This window comes from Rutidosis leptorrhynchoides, chromosome 3 (assembly GCF_046630445.1).
Source record: "Rutidosis leptorrhynchoides isolate AG116_Rl617_1_P2 chromosome 3, CSIRO_AGI_Rlap_v1, whole genome shotgun sequence".
Classification (NCBI taxonomy): Eukaryota; Viridiplantae; Streptophyta; class Magnoliopsida; order Asterales; family Asteraceae; genus Rutidosis; species Rutidosis leptorrhynchoides.
In genome coordinates, this window is record NC_092335.1 from 466,607,620 (window position 1) to 466,618,591 (window position 10,972).

Consider the following 10,972-nt stretch of genomic DNA (forward strand, 5'->3'; position numbering starts at 1 on the left):
TAGTAATAATAGATATTATAACAATTTTAATGATAATACTAATAATAATATTAATAATAATAATTATTATAATAATAATAATAATAATAATAATAATAATAATAATAATAATAATAATAATAATAATAATAACAATTTTAATGATAATATTTATACTAATAATGAAAATAATAATAATAATAATAATAATAATAATAATAATAATAATAATAATAATAATAATAATAATAATAATAATTAGATAATAATAATAATGACGATAATAACGATGATAGTAATAACAATCATTTTAACAATGATACTTAAAATTATAGATAATTCAATTGACTATATCTTTTAATCCGTTCATCGAAACCATACGCTTTCTAAATGAAAAGTTATTAATTTTTTGGCAGCTTTCCAATGACATGCATATCGTATACCTTATCTGTAATGACCCGTCAAAATCGCTATTGACGCGGCACGTTAATCATTGATTCCACAGTGAGGTTTTGACCTCTATATGATACGTTTTGATAAAATATTGCATTCATTAAAATAAGTGACTTTCTAAACATAGAAAGTTATAAGCATATGGGCGAGTGCTTAGGTATAAGCAAATCCCCAAAATACACAAGTCTTTATTTTACAGGTTGACATCACAATCAAATTATTTATTACACAACGTAGTTTTGTTTCGAATGCAATAAACTTTATACAAAGCATGAGAGACTCCATGCAGGCAACAAGCACATCACAGCAGAAGCTGAAATGTCCCGTTCTTATTGATTAAAAACGTTCCATATTAATTGATTTCGTTGTGAGGTTTTGACCTCTATATGAGACGTTTTTCAAAGACTGCATTCATTTTAAAACAAACCATAACCTTTATTTCATCAATAAAGGTTTAAAAAGCTTTACGTAGATTATCAAATAATGATAATCTAAAATATCCTGTTTACACACGACTATTACATAATGGTTTACAATACAAATATGTTACAACGAAATAAGTTTCTTGAATGCAGTTTTTACACAATATCATACAAGCATGGACTCCAAATCTTGTCCTTATTTAAGTATGCGACAGCGGAAGCTCTTAATAATCACCTGAGAATAAACATGCTTAAAACGTCAACAAAAAATGTTGGTGAGTTATAGGTTTAACCTATATATATCAAATCATAACAATAGACCACAAGATTTCATATTTTAATATACATCCCATACATAGAGATAAAAATCATTCATATGGTGAACACCTGGTAACCGACATTAACAAGATGCATATATAAGAATATCCCCATCATTCCGGGACACCCTTAGAATATGATATAAATTTCGAAGTACTAAAGCATCCGGTACTTTGGATGGGGTTTGTTAGGCCCAATAGATCTATCTTTAGGATTCGTGTCAATTAGGGTGTCTGTTCCCTAATTCTTAGATTACCAGACTTAATAAAAGGGGCATATTCGATTTCGATAATTCAACCATAGAATGTAGTTTCACGTACTTGTGTCTATTTTGAAAATCATTTATAAAACCTGCATGTATTCTCATCCCAAAAATATTAGATTTTAAAAGTGGGACTATAACTCACTTTCACAGATTTTTACTTCGTCGGGAAGTAAGACTTGGCCACTGGTCGATTCATGAACCTATAACAAATATGTACATATATATCAAAGTATATTCAAAATATATTTACAACACTTTTAATACATTTTGATGTTTTAAGTTTATTAAGTCAGCTGTCCTCGTTAGTAACCTACAACTAGTTGTCCAACGTTAGATGTACAGAAAAAATTGATATATATTATCTTAAATCAATCCACGACCCAGTGTATACACGTCTCAGGCTAGATCACAACTCAAAGTATATATATTTTTGGAATCAACCTCAACCCTGTATAGCTAACTCCAACATTACTGCATATAGAGTGTCTATGGTTGTTCCAAATAATATATATACATGGGTCGATATGATATGTCAAAACATTTGCATACGTGTCTATGGTATCCCAAGATTACATAATATATTAGAATACATGTATAATACAATATAAGTTAGCTAGGATATGATTTGTATAGATTTGTTAAACATTTCCCGTAGCTAAAAAGATCAAAAATATCCAATCTTGTTTTACCCATAACTTCTTCGTTTTAAATCCGTTTTGAGTGAATCCAATTGCTATGGTTTCATATTGAACTTAAGTTTATGAATCTATACATAAAAAGTATAAGTTTATAGTAGGAATTACAGGTTACAAGTCATTTTTGTAAAGGTAATCATTTCAGTCGAAAGAACGACGTCTAGATGACCATTTTGGAAAACATACTTCCACTTTGAGTTTAACCATGATTTTTAGATATAGTTTCATGTTCATAAGAAAAATCATTTTCCCAGAAGAACAACTTTTAAATCAAAATTTATCATAGTTTTTAATTAACTAACCCAAAACAGCCCGCGGTGTTACTACAACGGCGTATATCCGGTTTTACGGTGTTTTTCGTGTTTTCCGGTTTTAAATCATTAAGTTAGCATATCATATAGATATAGAACATGTGTTTAGTTGATTTTAAAAGTCAAGTTAGAAGGATTAACTTTTGTTTACGAACAATTTTAGAATTAACTAAACTATATTCTAGTGATTTCAAGTTTAAACCTTCGAATACGATAGCTTTATATGTATGAATCGAATGATGTTATGAACATCATTACTACCTCAAGTTTTCTGGATAAAACTACTGGAAATAAAAAAATGGATCTAGTTCAAAGGATCCTTGGATGGCTTGAAAGTTCTTGAAATAGAATCATGACACGAAAACAAGTTCAAGTAAGATTTTCACTCGAAATAAGATTGTTATAGTTATAGAAATTGAATCAAAGTTTGAATATGGTTCCCACATGTGTTAGGTGACTCAAATGGGCTGCTAAAAGCGGATCATTAGAGTGTATATACCAATAGTATATACATCTAAAAGCTGTGCATTGTACAAGTACGAATACGGGTGCATACGAGTAGAATTGTTGATGAAACTGAACGAGGATGTAATTGTAAGCATTTTTGTTAAGTAGAAGTATTTTGATAAGTGTCTTGAAGTCTTTCAAAAGTTTATGAATACATATTAAAACACTACATGTATATACATTTTAACTGAGTCGTTAAGTCATCGTTAGTCGTTACATGTAAGTGTTGTTTTGAAACCTTTAGGTTAACGATCTTGTTAAATGTTGTTAACCCAAAGTTTATAATATCAAATGAGATTTTAAATTATTATATTATAATTATATTATGATGTACGAATATCTCTTAATATGATATATATATACATTAAATGTCGTTACAACAATAATCGTTACATATATGTCTCGTTTCAAAATCATTAAGTTAGTAGTCTTGTTTTTACATATGTAGTTCATTGTTAATATACTTAATGATATGTTTACTTATCATAATATCATGTTAACTATATATATAACCATATATATGTCATCATATAGTTTTTACAAGTTTTAACGTTCGTGAATCACCGGTCAACTTGGGTGGTCAATTGTCTATATGAAACCTGTTTCAATTAATCAAGTCTTAACAAGTTTGATTGCTTAACATGTTAGAAACACTTAATCATGTAAAATAACAATTTCATTTAATATATATATAAACATGGAAAAGTTCGGGTCACTACAGAAGCAGTCTAAGGACCTAAGAATAAAACATGCTAAAAAGTCAACATGAATGTTGGTGAGTTATAGGTTTAATTGCTCGAGTCATAAATATATATAAAGATAGACCACAAGATTTCATCAAAAGTTTATCAATAGATTCTACGTAACAGAGCACCCTTGTAACTAAACTTAATGCTATAATGATAATTACCCTATTCATTTTAATACACGCAAACCAATGTGTCATAAACTTAAATAACATACGTTCGTTAAAAGGCTAGCGCTCTAGCTCGGATGGGGATGTCAAGCCCTATGGATCCATATACAATTATTCACGCCCACCAGTCCATATCCTATGTGCTGGTAGCTACTAGTTACCAAAGCTAAGGGATTTTCAGTTTAACTCAGTGTAGAATTTAGTATGTACTTGTGTCTTATTGTGTTTAAAATAAATTGCATCTATTCTCAGCCCAAAAATATTTAAAGTATTTAAAAGGGAGACTATAAACTCACGGTTCAATATTGAGATTCAATATTGTAGGCAAATTGCGTAAACGTAATGATCGTAGACGACTGTATGGTTGGCCTTGGATTCAAGAACAATACCCCGAACAATACCCAATATTTTCTTAGTTTAAAACGGTTTGAAACCCGAATTAAAACACCCTCGTATATACCTTATTATTATTAAACTTAAATTTAAAATTATAATTATAATATAAATATAATTATAGAGATAAAGAAAGAGATTGAATCTATGGTGTGTTTCATTCGTCAGAACAAGGCTGGCTTTATAGGCACATTTCCTGAATTTGGTCCCCATGCGATCGCATGGGTTTTCAGTGCTTTTACCATGCGATCGCATGGCTAGGCTGGACAGCTCATTTCGTTTTGTTTGCTAGTTCGTAGACATAATATTTACTGTATCAAATAGTGTTTTTGGTCCCCATGCGATCGCATGGGCTTTTGGTGTATCTGCCATGCGATCGCATGGCTAGTCTGGCCTTTTGTTTGTAGCAAAGTCATTTTTACTGTAGCAAATAGTGTTTTACTTGTACATCTTTGATTTATTTGCGTTTCTTCTTATAAATTAAAAAAAACTTACATTATAAAAATAAAACGATTATATAATTATCACAGGTTATGACGTTCGTGATTTGTCGAAAAAAAATCGAAAGGTACATGAATGTGTAAACTAGTTCAAAAAGTTTTAAGATTCAGCATAATAGGTTCGCTTATCGTGTCAAAAACATTTTATCCTGTAATTAATTTATTAATATGAAATTTTCTGGGTCTTTACAGTACCTCCCCGTTAAAGAAAATTTCGTCCCGAAATTTTGAGTAGTACCTGTTTTGTAAGCGATATCAGTGAACAAATGTGGATACTTTTGTTTCATTTGATCTTCACGTTCCCAAGTAAACTCGAGTCCTCGTCTAGTGTTCCAACAAACCCTAACTATCGGTATTTTGCTTTGTTTTAATTGTTTGACCTCACGGTCCATGATTTCAACAGGTTCTTCGATAAAATGGAGTTTATCATTGATTCGTATTTCATCAAGAGGAATTACGACATCCTCTTCAGCTAAAAATTTCTTTAAATTTGACACGTGAAATGTGTCGTGAACACTACTAAGTTCTTGCGGTAGCTTTAAGCGATAAGCAACTGCTCCAATTTTTTCGGTGATTTCAAAGGGTCCTACGTACCTAGGACTTAGCTTTCCTCATTTACCGAATCGTACAACGCCTTTCCAGGGTGACACTTTCAACACGACTTTGTCGCCCACTTGAAATTCTAGCGGTTTTCTTCTTACATCAGCATAACTCTTTTGGCGACTCATGGTCGTTTTCAATCGCTGTTGTATTTGAATGATCTATTCGGTGGTTTCGTGAATAATTTCTGGTCCGGTAAGCTGTCTTTCTCCTACTTCACTCCAACAAATAGGAGATCTGCACTTTCTACTGTAAAGTGCTTCAAATGGCGCTGCGTTGATGCTCGTATGATAGCTGTTATTGTATGAAAATTCTGCCAACGGTAAGTGTCGATCCCAACAGGTTCCAAAGTTAATCACGCATGCCCGTAACATGTCTTCCAATGTTTGTATTGTTCTTTCACTTTGATCATCTGTCTGTGGGTGATAAGCGGTGCTCATATCTAATCGAGTTCCCAATGCTCTTTGTAATGACTGCCAAAAACGTGATGTGAATCGGGTGTCACGATCAGATATGATGGAGATAGGTACACCATGCCTGGAAACTACTTCCTTCAAATATAGGCGTGCTAATTTCTCCATACCGTCTCTCTCCTTTATTGGTAGAAAGTGAGCTGATTTAGTTAGACGATCAACTATCACCCAAATAGTATCATGACTACTTGCAGTCCTTGGCAATTTCGTAATGAAATCCATGGTTATTCTTTTCCATTTCTACTGCGGAATTTCTTGTTGTTGCAGTAATCCTGACGGATTTTGGTGCTCAGCTTTGACCTTTGCACACGTCAAACATTTGCTTACACAAGTAGCAATTTATGTCTTCATATTAGGCCACCAATAGAACTTCTTGAGATCGTGGTACATTTTCCCGTTTCCTGGGTGAATTGAGTACCTCGTTTTGTGTGCTTCATCCAGTACTAGTTGCCTTAGGTTACCATGTTTTGGTACCCATATACTACCTGCAAAATACAGGGTTCCATCGGTCAAGCTATTTTTCTAACCCTTTGCCCATTTTGCCTTTTTCATTTTCTTCTTTTAAAGCTTCTAACTATGCTGTTTGAATTTGCTTTGTGAGATCAGTACGAATTGTAATGTTCAAAGCTCGGACCCTAAGAGGTTTTACTATTTCTTTGCGACTTAGGGCATCAGCTACAACATTAGCCTTTCCGAGGTGGTAACACATTTCACAATCGTAATCGTTTAACAAATCTACCCAGCGACGTTGCCTCAAATTGAGTTGTTTTTGATCAAAAATATGCTGAAGACTCTTATGGTCGGTGTACACTGTACACTTGGTGCCATATAGATAGTGTCTCCATATTTTGAGTGCAAAAACTACTGCTCCAAGTTCCAAATCGTGCGTCGTATAGTTCTTTTCATGAATTTTTAGTTGTCGTGAGGCATATGCGATAACTTTTGTGTGTTGCATTAATACACATCCTAAACCTTGGTGCAAAGCGTCACAATAGATCACGAAATCATCATTTCCTTCCGGTAATGACAAAATGGGTGCAGACGTTAACTTCTTCTTTAATAACTAGAATGAGGATTCCTGTTCCGTGGACCAATCATACTTCTTTCTCTTTTGAGTTAATGCAGTTAAGGGCTTGGCGATTTTAGAGAAATCTTGAATGAATCTTCGGTAGTAACCAGCCAGACCTAAAAATTGGCGGATTTGTGTTGGAGTCTTCGGTGTTTCTCATTTACTAATGGCTTTGATCTTGGTAGGGTCAACTTTAATTCCATGTTTACTGACAACATGGCCCAAAAGTTGTGTAACCAGAAATCACACTTCGAAAATTTTGCGTACAGTTCTTCTTTCTTGAGTACCTCTAGTACCAGTCTTAAGTGTTGCTCATGTTCTTCCTTGTTCTTCGAGTAAATCAATATGTCGTCGATAAAAACAATAACAAATTTGTCTAAATACGGTCTGCAGATGCGATTCATTAGATCCATGAATACTGTTGGAGCATTAGTCAATCCAAAAGGCATGACTAAAAACTCATAGTGACCGTAACGGGTTCTGAACGCGGTTTTAGGAACATCTTCTTCCTTCACTCTCAGCTGATGATATCCGGAGCGTAGATCAATCTTAGAATAAACACTTGATCCTTGCAATTGATCAAACAAATCATCATCCCTTGGTAATGGGTACCGATTCTTGATTGTTAATATGTTTAATTCTTGGTAATCTATGCACATTCTCATAGATCCATCCTTCTTCTTGACGAACAGAATAGGAGCACCCCAAGGTGAAAAACTGGGACGAATAAATCCACGGTCCGATAATTCTTGCAACTGGTTTTGTAATTCTTGCATTTCTGAAGGTACAAGTCTATATGGAGATCGGGCTACAGGTGCAGCTCCTGGTATGAGATCAATCTGGAATTCTACACATCTGTGTGGAGGTAGCCCTAGTAATTCTTCTGAAAATACTTCGGGATATTCTCTTACAACCGGCACATCATCAATGCTTCTTTCTTCGGTATTGATCTTCTTCATGTGTGCCAGAATAGCATAACAACCTTTTCTTATAAGTTTCTGAGCCTTCATACAGCTGATAAGATTCAGCTTCGAGTTTCTCTTCTCCCCATAAATCATTAATGACGTTTCATCCTTACGAGGGATGCGGATCGCTTTCTCAGCTCAAACAATTTCCGCTCTTGTTTTGGAAATCCAGTCCATGCCAACGATTACGTCAAAACTTCCTAATTCTACGGGTATCAAATCAATTTTAAAGGTTTCACCAGCGAGATTTATTTGCTAACCATGGCAAATTTTATCGGCTTTTATTAGTTTACCATTAGCTAATTCAATAGTATATTTATCATCTAGAGGCAATGATGCACATTTCAGTTTAGAACTAAAGTCTTTACACATATAACTTCTATCAGCACCCGTATCAAACATAATAGAAGCTAGTTGATTATTAACGGTAAACGTACCCGTGACAAGATTAGGATCCTCACGTGCTTCACTGGCACTAACATTAAATGCCCTCCCACGTGCGGGTTCTTTGTTCTTCTCCTTATCAGGGCATTGATTTATAAAGTGACCAGGCTTCCCGCATCCAAAACATTTCTAACATCGGTCGGGTTTGTCTTTACTTCAGAAACGGTGGCATAACAATCTTTCGCCACATGTCCTTTCTTGTTGCACTTATCACAGACCACTTGGCAATAACCTGCATGATGTGTGTAACATCTTTTGCAGAACAGATGGGGTCCCTTATAGTTTGGACTAGCAGTTGCCCCATCTTGTTTACCTTTAAAAGTTTCTCGCTTCTTCAGGTGAGTACTTTTGCCCTTATAGTCTTCCCATTTCCTCTTTCCTTCAGTTGTCTTGACTTCGGTAATTGGTGCCTTAATCGAACTCTCTGTGATCTAGTCCATGAGTTGGTGTGCCATTGTCATGGCTTCCTGCATCGTATTCGGTTTGGACGATGTAACATTTCCTTTGATATTGATCGATAAACCGTCAATATACATTTCTATCTTTTTGTTTCACGTTTGGCACCAATTCGGGACACAACAAGGCTAGTTCCATGAAATGCTTTTTATAGTTATTGAGATTCGCGTCAAAAACCTTCAGATTACGTAACTCAGATTCCATTTTTTTGATCTCGTTTCGAGGACAGTACTCCTCGATTAGCATCTTTTTCAGTTCTTCCCAAGAGATATCATATGCCATATCTACTCCTTCTGCTTTAGCATAATTGTTCCACCAAGTAAGGGCACCATCTTTCAATGTGCACGAAGCATACTTTGACTTGTCTCCGTCCGCACAATTACTGATTTTGAAAACGGACTCCATCTTTTCAAACCATCGGGTTAGACCGACTGGTCCCTCGGTCCCACTAAACGTCTGTGGTTTGCATCCTTGAGAAGTTTTGTGTGAGCATCCGTTTCATGAGTTTGTGTTCACGGTTGCTGCTTTGTGAAATGTCCCGTTCATATTGATTATAAACGTTCCATATTAATTGATTTCGTCGCGAGGTTTTGACCTCTATATGAGACTTTTTCAAAGACTGCATTCATTTTTAAAACAACCATAACCTTTATTTTATCTATAAAGTTTTAAAAAGCATTACGTAGATTATCAAATAATGATAATCTAAAATATACTGTTTACACACGACCATTACATAATGGTTTACAATAAGAATATATTACATCAAAAATAAGTTTCTTGAATACAGTTTTTACATAATATCATACAAGCATGGACTCCAAATCTTGTCCTTATTTTAGTATGCAACAGCAGAAGCTCTTAATAATCACCTGAGAATAAACATACATAAAACGTCAACAAAAATGTTGGTGAGTTATAGGTTTAACCTATATATTATCAAATCATAATAATAGAGCACAAGATTTTATATTTCAATATACATCCCATACATAGAGATAAAAATCATTCATATGGTGAACACCTGGTAACCGACATTAACAAAATGCATATAAGAATATCCCCTATCATTCCGGGAAATCCTTCGGACATGATAAAAATAACATCGAAGTACTAAAGCATCCGGTACTGTGGATGGGGTTCGTTAGGCCCAATAGATCTATCTTTAGGATTCGCGTCAATTAGTAGATCGGTTTACTAATTCTTAGGTTACCAAACAAAAGGGGCATATTCGGCTTCGATCATTCACCCATATAATGTAGTTTCATTTACTTGTGTCTATTTCGTAAAACATTTATAAAACTGCATGTATTCTCATCCCAAAATATTAGATTTTAAAAGTTGGACTATAACTCACTTTCACAAATTTTTACTTCGTCGGGAAGTAAGACTTGGCCACTGGTCGATTCACGAACCTATACAAATATGTACATATATATATGTATATCAAAGTATGATCAAAATATATTTACAACATTTTTTATTACGTTTTAATGATTTGAGTTTGTTAAGTCAGCAGTCCTCGTTATTAACCTACAGCTAGTTTTCCACAGTTAGATGTACAGAAATAAATAAATATAAATTATCTTGGATCAATCCACGACCCAGTGTATACAAGCCTCAGGCTAGACCACAACTCAAACTATATATATTATTTTGGAATCAACATCAACCCTGTATAGCTAACTCCAACATTACTGCATATAGAGTGTCTATGGTTGTTCCAAAATATATTATATAGATGGGTCGATATGATATGTCAAAATATTGTATACGTGTCTATGGTATCCCAAGATTACATAATATATATTAGAATACATGAATAATACAATATAAGTTAGCTAGGATATGATTTGTATAGAATTGTTACATATTTCCCGTAGCTACAACAATCAAAAATATCCAATCTTGTTTTACCCATAACTTCTTCGTTTTAAATCCGTTTTGAGTGAATCAAATTGCTATGGTTTCATATTGAACTCTATTTTATGAATATAAATAGAAAAAGTATAGGTTTATAGTCGGAAATATAAGTTACAAGTCATTTTTGTAAGAGGTAGTCATTTCAGTCGAAAGAACGACGTCTTGATGACCATTTTGAAAAACATACTTCCACTTTGAGTTTAACCATGATTTTTGGATATAGTTTCATGTTCATAAGAAAAATCATTTTCCCAGAAGAACAAATTTTAAATCAAAGTTTATC